We start from the raw sequence: 12,036 nt of genomic DNA on the forward strand, positions 1-12,036 counted from the left end.
TTTTTTTTTTTTTTTTTTTTTTTTTTGAGACGGAGTCTTGCTCTGTCACCCAGGCTGGAGTGCAGTGGCCGGATCTCAGCTCACTGCAAGCTCCTCCTCTCGGGTTCACGCCATTCTCCTGCCTCAGCCTCCCGAGTAGCTGGGACTACAGGCACCCGCCACTTCGCCCGGCTAGTTTTTTGTATTTTTTAGTAGAGACGGGGTTTCACCGTGTTAGCCAGGATGGTCTCGATCTCCCGACCTCGTGATCCGCCCGTTTCGGCCTCCCAAAGTGCTGGGATTACAGGCTTGAGCCACCGCGCCCGGCCCACCTGACTAATTTTTATATTTTTTGTAGAGACTGGGTTTCACCATATTGGCCAGGCTGGTCTCGAACTCCTGACCTCAAGTGATCCACCTGCCTCGGCCTCTAAAAGTGCTGGGATGGCCGGGCGCGGTGGCTCAAGCCTGTAATCCCAGCACTTTGGGAGGCCGAGACGGGCGGATCACAAGGTCAGGAGATCGAGACCATCCTGGCTAATACGGTGAAACCCCGTCTCTACTAAAAAATACAAAAAACTAGCCGGGCGCAGTGGCGGGCGCCTGTAGTCCTAGCTACTCGGGAGGCTGAGGCAGGAGAATGGCGTGAACCCGGGAGGCGGAGCTTGCAGTGAGCTGAGATCCGGCCACTGCACTCCAGCCTGGGCGGCAGAGCGAGACTCCGTCTCAAAAAAAAAAAAAAATAAAAATAAAAAAAAATAAAAGTGCTGGGATTACAGGCGTGAGCCACTGCACCAGGCCTGGAAGTGAAATTTTCTTCTCAAAGAGAGTGAGGCTTGAGTATGATGATAAACTGAAGAGAAGGGGCTAGTGGAATAGAAGAAGTTATAGGGAAGGAAGGAACTAACCAAAAGCGACAAAGTCCCAAGAGGAGCTTGGACTGAGAGCATATCTCTCTGTCTAAGATTAGAAGGAAAGATGGCCAGAAAATTTGTGGAGGTGGTGAGAATCTGACTCCAAAAGTGAAGGGGTATAGAGAATTTTTGAGGAGCAGAGCAAGCATTACAATAGCTACTGTGGGGAATGAATCAAGTTAAGAGTGCCAAAAAAAGCCAAGGACTCAGTTGGAATTGAAACTCAAGCATTCACAGCAGTGCCAATCTGCTGATTTACAACCTTCCACCCTCCACTAGCAGTGCTCAACATGGAGTGACTAGAGATTAGAATATCCAGGATAGAAATGAAAAAGGACAAGGGGGAACAGGATTTTGAGAGTACTAGTGAGAGGGGCTGTAGGGATCTGATCAGAAGTTCAAGTTGAGTGGACAAAGGTAAAGAAAGGTAGTATACAGACATGGGGCGGTGATCAAAGGCAGGCTTCTCACAGAACAGAACTGGGAAAATAGGGTAGAAAAACTCTCTAAGCCAAAACCAGAAAAGGGTGAGAGAGGTGAAAAGTGGGCCAGAATTGTGCCAGCAAAGTGGAAGAGAATATAGGGGGTTCAAGAATTCAAGAGAAGTTCAGGGTTGGGTGGTGGCAAACTCCAAGGCCTCGTTCTGGCATGGACAGATAAAAAAAAAATGAAGGTGAAAGATACTGGAAGCCAGGCTAGAGGGTACACTGTCCACATTGACAGGCAGTGTAATCACCTGGAAGACTGGAGGGTACTGATACAGACTGTGAATCAAGTGGCAAAGTCCTCATTGAAGATGATTGTTGGTAGGTGAGAGCTAAGGAATGGTGAAAAGCCTGGAAAGAAAAAGGATTTTTGCATAAGAATGGTACCAATTTGCTGTTGTAAAATTTGTCTCAAGAGAGATAATCTAATAAGACACAGATAAACTCTGCTTTAGAAGATAATAATATATATATTTCTTTAAAATTGTGGTTTCGGCCAGGCACAGTGGCTCACACCTGTAATCCCAGCACTTTGGGAGGCCGAGGTGGGTGGATCACCTGAGGTCAGGAGTTCCAGACCAGCCTGGCCAACGTGGCAAAAACCCCATCTCTACTAAAAATACAAAAATTAGCTGGGTGTTGTGGCGCACACCTGTAATCCCAGCTAACCAGGAGGCTGAGGCAGGGGAATCACTTGAACCTAGGAGGCGGAGGTTGCAGTGAGCCGAGATCGAGCCACTGCACCCCAGCCTGGATGACAGAGCAAGACTCTGCCTCAAAAAAAAAAAAAAAAAAAAAAATTGTGCTTTCTAGGAATCTTAAAACAAACTAGGAGTAACCAGAAACAGAATTAACTATTTTTTGTTGTTGTTGTTGTTTTAAGTAGAAGTAAAAATGCCCAACTAAGAATAAAAGTTACTTAGCTGCAAACAGATACCTGAGCCCAGAAAACAGGTTACACAACACCATGAACACACTATTAAGACATGTGAAGAGCAAAGGTCAAGAACAAGGAAACATACACACGTCAGCAGATTTATTTATTGCACCAATACCAAACAGGAAAAGTCTCTATGCAGATTAGAAAAGTGATCTACTCAAGTAACATGAAAATCAGTGCAAAGGATGTAATGGAACAGAATCTCAGATTACAAGTAACTTCTTAAAGCCTTGTTGCATTAAACTTATATGGATGGCTCATTTAAATGAAATATCCTGGATACATAAATCCATAGAGTAAGTATATTAGTGGTTGTCAGACTGAAGGAAGGAAAAATGGGGAATGATTGCTAATGGGTACTGGGTTTCTTTTTGGGATGATCACATGTTCTGGAATTAGATAGTGGCTATGTTTACACAACATTGCGACTATACTAAAAAACATTTAATTGTACAATTTTGAAAGGTCGATTTTATGGTTTATCAACTATATCTCAAAAAAGCTATTATAGAAAAAATTTTAAAGCAAATTTTAAAAAGCTTATATGGCATTTAATATTTAAAACTGATTTACATGAATAATTACACGAAACCATTTACTACTTTTTTTTTTGTTTGAGACGGAGTTTCGCTCTGTCGCCCAGGATGGAGTGCACTGGCGTGATCTCTGCTCGCTGCAAGCTCCGCCTCCTGGGTTCACACCATTCTCCTGCCTCAGCATCCCGGGTAGCTGGGACTACAGGGACCTGCCACCACGCCTGGCTAATTTTTTGTATTTTTAGTAGAGATGGGGTTTCACCATGTTAGCCAGGATGGTCTTGATCTCCTGACCTAGTGATCCGCCCTCCTCGGCCTCCTAAAGTGCTGGGATTACAGGTGTGAGCCACTGCGCCCAGCCACTTTTTATTTTTTTGACAGAATCTCCCTCTCACCCAGGCTAGAGTTCAGGAGCATGGTCTCTGCTCACTGCAGCCTCAATCTCAGGGACTCAAGCAGTCCTCCCACCTCAGCCTCCTGAGTACCTGGGACTACAGGCATACGCCACACTATGCCTGGCTCATTTACTTTTTAAAACCACATATTAATGGCTAGGCACAGTGGCTCACGCCTGTAATCCCAGCACTTTGGGAGGCCGAGGCGGGCAGATCACCTGAGTTCAGGAGTTTGAGACCAGCCTGATCAACATGGAGAAACCCCGTCTCTACTAAAAAAACAGAAATTAGCGTGGTGTGGTGGCATATGCCTGTAATCCCAGCTACTCAGGAGGCTGAGGCAGGAGAATCGCTTGAACCTAGGAGGCAGAGGTTGCAGTGAGCCAAGATCATGCCACTGCCCTCCAGCTGGGGTGACAGAGCGAGACTGTGTCTCAAAAAATAAATAAATAAATAAATATTTAGTTCGTGACCAGCTTTGGCAACATGGAAAAACCACATTTCTATAAAAAATACAAAAAGTAACCAGACGTGATAGCATGCACTTAGTGACAGTGAGACCCTGTCTCAAAAAAAATAAAAAATAAAAACTACACATTAGTTCTAAGGGTCCTGTACAAAAAAAAAAAAAATACGCATAAGATGACAAAATACAAATACCCAAAAAGTACTGCTGGGAGAAAATAAGGGACAAAACAGCCTAAAGAGGCAAATATGACATTGGAGTATGACTGTAGAATCAATGCACTAATAACTTTGGGATGCAAAGCATGGTAATGCTGTGGTGAAATGGATGTAGTAACTGTCCTAGAATACAAATATCCAGGTTGAGCACAGTGGCTCATGTCTGTAATCCCAGCACTTTGGGAGGCCAAGGCAAGAGGATCACCTGAGACCAGGAGTTACAGACCAGCCTGAGCAACATAACAAGATCCCATCTCTAAATAAAAAAAAAAGATTTTTTTTGAGACAGAGTCTCACTCTGTCACCCAGGCTGGAGTGCAGTGGCGCAATCTCGGCTCACTGCAACCTCTGCCTCCTGGGTTCAAGCAATTCTCTGCCTCAGCCTCCCAAGTAACAGGGATTATAGGCGCCCACCACCATGCCTGGCTAATTTTTTTGTATTTTTAGTAGGAACGAGGTTTCACCATCTTGGCAGGCTGGTCTTGAACTCCCGACCTCGAGATCCACCCGCCTCGGCATCTCAAAGTGCTGGGATTACAGATGTGAGCCACCATGCCTGGTACAAAAAAATTTTTAAATTACCTGGGTATGGTAGCAAGAAACTGCAGTCCCAGATACTCAGGAGGCTGAGGCTGGAGGATTGCTTGAGCCCCAAAATTCAAGCAGTGAGCTAGGATCACACCACTGCATTCCAAACTGGGCAACAAAGTGAGACCCTGTCTTTAAAAAAAAAAAAAAAAAAAAAAAAAGGATGAACTGGGCATGATGGCTCACATCTGTAATCCCAGCACTTTGGGAGGCTGAGGTGGGGGATCACTTGAACACAGGCGTTTGAGACCAGCCTGGGCAACATGGGAAGACCCCGTCTGTAATCCCAGCACTTTGGGAGGCCGAGGCGGGCAGATCATAAGGTCAGGAGTTCAAGACCAGCCTGACCAACATGGTGAAACACCATCTCTACTAAAAATACAAAAATTAACTGGGTGTGGTGGTGTGCACCTGTAATCCTAGCTACTCAGGAGGCTGAGGCAGGAGAACCGCTTGAACCCAGGAGGCAGAGGTTGTAGTGAGCCAAGATCGTGCCACTGCACTCCAGCCTGGACAACAAGAGCGAAACTCCATCTCAAAAAAAAAAAAGTGTAGAAATATACCTATAGGAGGACACGATGGCTCACGCCTGTAATCCAAGCACTTTGGGAGGCCAAGCCGGACGGATCACTTTAGGTCAGGAGTTCAAGACCAGCTTGGCCAACATGGTGAAACCCCATCTCTACTAAAAATACAAAAATTAGCAGGGTGTGGTGGTGCACACCTGTAATCCTAGCTACTTGAGAGGCTGAGGCAGGAGAATCACTTGAAGCCTGGAGGTGGAGGTTGCAGTGAGCCTGGAACCACTGCACTCCAGCCTGGGCGATAGAGCAAGACTCCGTGTCAAAAAAAAAAGAAAAGAGATACTAATATAGCATTCTAACTTGTAAGCTTCAAATGATGTGGCAATAATTTTCATTTCTTTTGCTATTTCTTTTTTCTGTTTTTTTTTTTTTTTAGCACCAGTGTCCTTTTCTGTCAGCCAGGCTGGAATGCAGTGGCATGATCACAGGTCACAGGTCTTCACCTGGCTTCAAGCAATCCTCCCATCTCAGCAGCGAGTAGCTGGGACTACTGGCTTACTAGCCAGAGCCCTGCACCCAGCAATTTTTTTTTTTTTTTTTTGTTAGAGAGAGACTGGGTCTTGCTATGTTGCCCAGGCTGATTTTCATTTCTGTTAGACTCATCTTTTTTCTTAATTCTTGCTTGAATTTCCATTCCAGTATAATAATGCGAGTCAAAGGAAGGTTAAAATGTACCTTATTTAAACTGCTAATCTTTATAATTACTGACAATGCATCTCTGATATTTCTAAAATGAAGACACCTTCCTTTTCTACAAACTCAGAAAATGCCAATGAACGATCTTAACATTTTTTAAGTTCAAAACATTTTGGTGACAGACATAAGTCTACTGAAAGGTACAATAGTAGATATTCATGTTGCTTTGCTATACTGGCACTACCATTTATTTGTCATCTGTAAAATGACAGCTAGTGCCTTACTCATAGTAGTCAATAAATGTTCCTTTTCTTTCCTTCTTTCATTGTTTCAATGCGACTTACTCTTCACTGATATTTTAACACACAATATAGGACGTCTTCAAAGACACTTGGTAATATAGAGGCTGATGTAAGAACACACAAATAAATAATAGTAGGTTTAATTTTTCAAGTTAAAAGGACTTCTTCACCTCATTTTGTCCAATGTACCAAACACCTTAAATTGCTGACGAATTTGGTTCTTTCAGCTAACAATGTCAAAGTTTTAGCTGTTTTAAAACAAATTTTTATCTTGGAAAAGTTTCAACACCTTAAAAATCAGTACAGTGGCCCAGTGAGGCGGCTCATGCCTTTAATCCCAGCACTTTGGGACGCGGAGGCGAATAGATCACCTGAGGTCAGGAGTTGGAGACCAGACTGGCTAACATGGCGAAATCCCATCTCTACTAAAAATAGAAAAATTAGGCCGGATGCGGTGGCTCACCTCTATAATCCCAGCACTTTGGGAGGCCGAGGCGGGCGGATCACGAGGTCAGGAGATCGAGACCATCCTGACTAACATGGTGAAACCCCATCTCTACTAAAAAATACAAAAAAATTTGCCGGGCATGATGGCGGGCGCCTGTAGTCCCAGCTACTCAGGAGGCTGAGGCAGGAGAATCGCTTGAACCCAGGAGGCAGAGATTTCAGTAAGCAAAGATCGTGCCACTGCACTCCAGCCTGGGCCACAAGAGGGAAACTCTGTCTCAAAACAACAACAACAAAAATTTTAAAAATAAAAATAAAAATCAGTACAGTTCTCTCAAAACTGTATCTTTTTTCCACTCAACTGGAACTCTGGGCTACGGAAAACGTTAACCAGTACTAGTAAGGAAGCTCAATTTGCCTCTACACTAATTGGGAGCGCTGAAAACACAAGGCCGCGTCATAGCCTCTTCAGCTGTCAGTGAGATCCGCCACCTTCACTTTACCAGCTAAGGAAACTGAGGCCCAGGGAAAGGAAGGGGCTTGCTTGCAGCCATCTCGTTCTTTCCTGAAAAGACCAGCGTCTGACAGCAGCAGTGTTCTGCCCCGAGGGCTATCAGACGGCCCCGCGGAGTATGGATGAGACCTGTCCTCCCTCGTGCCGCCTAACCCGGGGTGAAAAACAGGCGCCCCTTCACGCAGTGCCACAGGCAGGGACCCAGAGCAGGTCTTGGCCCTAAAAGTGCGCCTTCTAGGGGATCCATAGCTGCTGCCCGCCGGTCCTCCCAGAAGGAGGGGCTGTCACTCACCTGCGACTGGAGAGAACGCAATCCCCTGCTTGGCGTTGGCCGTACACCAGGAGACCGAACTGCAAAGCGCTATGGCTGCCGTGGCCACAGTTCGCATCAGCCCCTTCCGGGCCGGCGGGTGCCTCACTAGCGACAGTCCGCAGGACCGCGTCGCCGAGCGCCCTAGGTTCCGCCTCCTGGCAGTATTGCCGCCAATTCCCCAGCTGAGCGAGTCTGCTCGCATCCCCTAACGCCGCCCGGGTCTCCTAGCCGCCTGGTCTCCCCACACCCGCCCGCCCGAAGGGATTTTAGGGGCCTGCGTGCCTAGAAGGGAACACCCCATGCCTCCCTAGGGGAAATTACCTTTGGCTTTTTTTTTTTTTTTTTTTTTTGAGACGTTGTCCCGCTCTGTCTCCCAGGCTGGGGTGCAATGGCGCGATCTCGGCTCATTGCAGCCTCCACCCCCTGGATTCAAGCGATTCTCCTACCTCAGCCTCCAGAGCAGCGCAGACTACAGGCACCCACCACCACTGTCTGGCAAATTCTTTTTTTTTTTTTTTTTTGAAACGGAGTCTCGATTTTGTCGCCCAGGCTGGAGTGCAATGGCGCGATCTCAGCTTACTGCAACCTCTGCCTCCCGGATTCAAGCGATTCTCCTACCTCAGTCTCCTGAGTAGCTGGGAGCACAGGCGCGCACCACCATGCCCGGCTAATTTTTGTATTTTTAGTAGAGACGGGGTTTCACCATGTTGGGCAGGCTGGTCTCCAACTCCTGACCTCAGGTGATCCGCCCGCCTCGGCCTCCCAAAGTGCTAGGATTACAGGCGTGAGCCACTGCGCCTGGCTACTTTTTGTATTTTTAGTAGAGACCGGGTTTCAACATGTTGGCCAGGCTGGTCTCAAACACCTTAGCATAAGTGATCCACCTGCCTCAGCCTCCCAAAGTGCTGGGATCACCACCGCGCCCTGCCTAAAATACATTTTCAAAGTACACGTGTTTATTGAATTCATTTTTTTTCTTTTTGTTATTTGTGCTTATTGAATTCACCAGTGATTTACACACTGTAGCTATGTACCAGATAAATGCTGGTTATTCGGCTTTTATTCAGCTGGTTATTCAGTTGTTTTATAGATGGTCTTGGCCGGGCACGGTGGCTCACAACTGTAATCTCAGCACTTTGGGAGGTCGAGGTAGGCGGATCACCTGAGGTTAGGAGTTCAAGACCAGCCTGGCCAACATGGTGAAACCCCATCTCTACAAAAATACAAAAATTAGCCGGGCATGATGGCAAGTGCCTGTAATGCCAGCTACTCGGGAGGCTGTGGCAGGAGAATAGCTTGAACCCAGGAGGTGGAGGTTGCAGTGAGCTGAGATCGCACCATTGCACTCCAGCCTGGGTGACAAAGTGAGACTCTGTCTCCGTCTCAAAAAATAAATAAATAAAATTAAAAATAAATTAAATAAATTATATATATATAGATGGTCTTGCTCTTTCTCCCAGGCTGGAGTCCAATAGTGCTATCATAGCTCACTGCAGCCTCAATCTCTTCAGCTCAAGGAATCCTCCCCACATAGCTGGGACCACAGGCGTGTGCCACCAGGCCCAGCTAATATTTTAAATGTTTTGTAGAGATAGGGGACTCACTATGTTGCCCAGGCTGATCTTGAACTCTTGGGCTCAAGAGACCCTCCAGCCTCTGCCTCCCAAAGTGCTGAGATTACAGAAGCGTAGCCAGATAGTCAGCATTTTTTTTTTTTTTTGGAGGCGGAGTCTCGCTCTGTCACGCAGGCTGGAGTGCAGTGGTGTGAGCTTGAGCTCGGCTCACCGCACCTCCGCCTCTCCGTTTCAGGCAGTTCTCCTGCCTCAACCTCCCGAGTAACTACAGTCGCACTCCACCATGCCTGGCTAATTTTTTGTATTTTAGTAGAGACACAGTTTCATGGTTTTGCCCAGGCTGGTCACACCCGACTAGTTTTCTGCATTTTATTAGAGATGGGGTTTCACCGTGTTGCCCAGCCTGGTCTCCAATGCCTGAGCTCAGGCAATCCATCCGCCTCGGCCTCCCAAAGTGCTAGGATTATAGGTGTGAGCCACCGCGCCTGGCCATAGTCAGCCTTTTTGTATGTTTATTTTACTATGGAACAGTTCATGAATTTGCCTGTCATCCTCGTGCAGGGGCCATGCTAATCTCTGTATTGTTTGAATTTTAGTATATGCGCTGCCAAAGAGAGCATACAGGTATTCAGCTTTACATAAGACTGTTTTGACATCAATGTACTTTTCTAATGGATTGGTGTTGCCTTCTTTAAATGCATCAAGAGCTGTTTAGGGATTCTCAGCAAAGCCTACCATTGGCTCTGCTGGATCTCCTCTTTCTGCTCCAGCCTCAGGAAGTGCTTCACACCATGCGCTCTCCCTTGACACTAGGGTTTCCCTCCGCCAGAAAAGCTTCTACCCACCTCTGCATTTCACCCAGCTAACTCCTACACACTCTTCAGGTCTCAACTCTTCAGGTCTTCCTCTCATCAAGGCCTTCCTCCCAGATTTGGTTAAGCCCTGTGTCACAGATATTGAGATGGAGCAGGGACCCCTCTTAGGGGCCTGCCTGGCCCTCCCAACCAAGTATGGAAATAAGGGAAAATCTTGAGTTCCTTTAAGGGAAATTCCCCATACCTAGCTAGCCCTGAGCAAATTGATAAGCAAGAAAGTAATAGTAGCTCAAAACAACAGCCTAAGAAGTTTGAGTCATAAGATGTTTGGTTCTTTATAAAACTAAAGATAACATCTTTACATATGTCCCTGAGTTGTTTTTCAGAAACCCAGACCCATATCAAATGGATCCACGGGAGCCGGGTGTGGTGGCTCATGCCTGTAATCCCAACACTTTCGGAGGCTCAGGCAGGAGGATTGCCTGAGCCCAGGAGTTTAAGACCAGCCTAGGCAATACAGTGAGACCTCATCTCCATAAAAAATAAAATAATTAGCTGGGCATGCTTGTGTGCCTGCAGTCCCAGCTACTCGGGCGGCTGAGGTGCCAGGATTGCTTGATTTGAGCCTGGGAGATCCAGGCTGTAGTGTTCCCACCACTGCACTCCAGCCTGAGCAACAGAGTGAGACCTTGTCTCCTCTACCAAAAAAAAAAAAAAAAAAAAGTCCATCTTTTTAGGCCAAACCAATGTATAACCTCATGTACTGATATACAATTTTGCCTGTAACTTCTGCTTTTCTGAAATTTACCCCTCCCTTTAAAAACTCTTGCTTGGGCCGGGCACAGTGGCTCACACCTGTAATCTCAGCACTTTGGGAGGCCGAGGTGGGCAGATCACCTGAGGTCAGGAGTTCAAGACCAGCCTGGCCAACATGGTGAAACTGCATCTCTCTTTAAAATACAAAAATTAGCTGAGTGCGGTGGTGCACGCCTGTAATCCCAGCAACTTGAGAGGCTGAGGCAGAGAATCACTTGAACGTGGGAGGCGGAGGTTGCAGTGAGCCCAGATCGCGCCATTGCACTCCAGTCGGGGCTAGAGAGTAAGACTCTGACAAAAAAAAAAAAAAAAAAAAAAACAAAAACAAACCACTCTGGTTTGTAAGCCATTGGGGAAGTCAGGTCTTAAGTGTGAGCTGCCACATTCTCCTTGTTTGGCGCCCTGCAAATAAACACCCTCATGTAAAGCCTCAATATAGATGTCAGGCCTTACTGCATTGGGAAGCAGACTCCAGTTTGGTTGGGTAACAAGCTTCCTCAGCAACTTTATGATTTACTTTTTTTTTTTTTTTTTTGAGACCGAGTTTTGCTCTTGTTGCCCAGGCTGGAGTGCAATGGTGCGATCTTGGCTCACTATAACCTCTGCCTCCTGGGTTCAAGCGATTCTCCTGCCTCAGCCTCCTGAGTAGCTGGGATTACAGTTGTGCCCCACCATGCCTGGTTAATTTTGTAGTTTTAGTAGAGATGGGGTTTCACAGTGTTGGTCAGGCTGGTCTCAAACTCCTGACCTCACGTGATCCATCTGCCTTGGCCTCCCAAAGTGCTGGGATTACAGGCATAAGCCATGGCGCCCGGTTTACAATTTAATCACTGAAGTTATACAATTGTATACCAGCAGACATTTCATAAGCTTCCTGATGTTATGGCCCCTATATACTTTTTTCCCCTCCAAAAACGATTTTCAGGGCCTGGCACAAAATAGGTACTTAATAAATATGATTTGTAACATGAAGGACTCCTAGGAACATTTTTGTCCTCTAGGGGTTGAAGGGTTTCCTTTTTTTTTTTTTTTTTTTTTTGAGACAGAGTCTCGATCTGTCGCCCAGGCTAGAGTGCAGTAGTGCGATCTTGACTCACTGCAACCTCCACCTCCTGGGTTCACTCCATTCTCCTGCCTCAGCCTCCCGAGTAGCTGGGACTACAGGCGCCCGCCACCATGCCCAGCTAATTTTTTGTATTTTTAATAGAGACAGGGTTTCACCATGTTAGCCAGGATGGTCTCGATCTCCTGACCTCGTGATCCACCCACCTCAGCCTCCCAAAGTGCTGGGATTACAGGCGTGAGCCACCGCACCTGGCCTTTTTATTTTTATTTTTATTTTTATTTTTTGAGACGGAGTCTTGCTCTGTCGCCCAGGCTGGAGTGCTGTGGCCGGATCTCAGCTCACTGCAAGCTCCGCCTCCCGGGTTCCCGCCATTCTCCTGCCTCAGCCTCCGGAGTAGCTGGGACTACAGGCGCCCGCCACCTCGCCCGGCTAGTTTTTTGTATTTTTT

General features: G+C 46.6%; 1 protein-coding gene and 1 non-coding gene across 2 annotated transcripts in view; both read right to left on the minus strand.

Annotated features, from left to right (window-relative positions):
• Positions 1–7,557, minus strand: part of SAR1B (secretion associated Ras related GTPase 1B) — a 32,355-nt gene extending 24,798 nt beyond the window's left edge. The window contains exon 1 of the mRNA XM_025387369.1: positions 7,297–7,557. The gene's annotated coding sequence lies outside the window, so the exon portion shown is untranslated. The remainder of the gene's footprint in view (positions 1–7,296) is intronic.
• A 1,850-nt stretch (positions 7,558–9,407) lies between these two features.
• LOC112627192 lies at positions 9,408–9,509 on the minus strand. The gene has a single exon (XR_003120054.1). It is a non-coding gene; the product is annotated as a U6 spliceosomal RNA (small nuclear RNA).
• Positions 9,510–12,036: the final 2,527 nt, after the last annotated feature.

The sequence above is a fragment of the Theropithecus gelada genome, chromosome 6 (assembly GCF_003255815.1).
Source record: "Theropithecus gelada isolate Dixy chromosome 6, Tgel_1.0, whole genome shotgun sequence".
NCBI classification, from domain to species: Eukaryota; Metazoa; Chordata; class Mammalia; order Primates; family Cercopithecidae; genus Theropithecus; species Theropithecus gelada.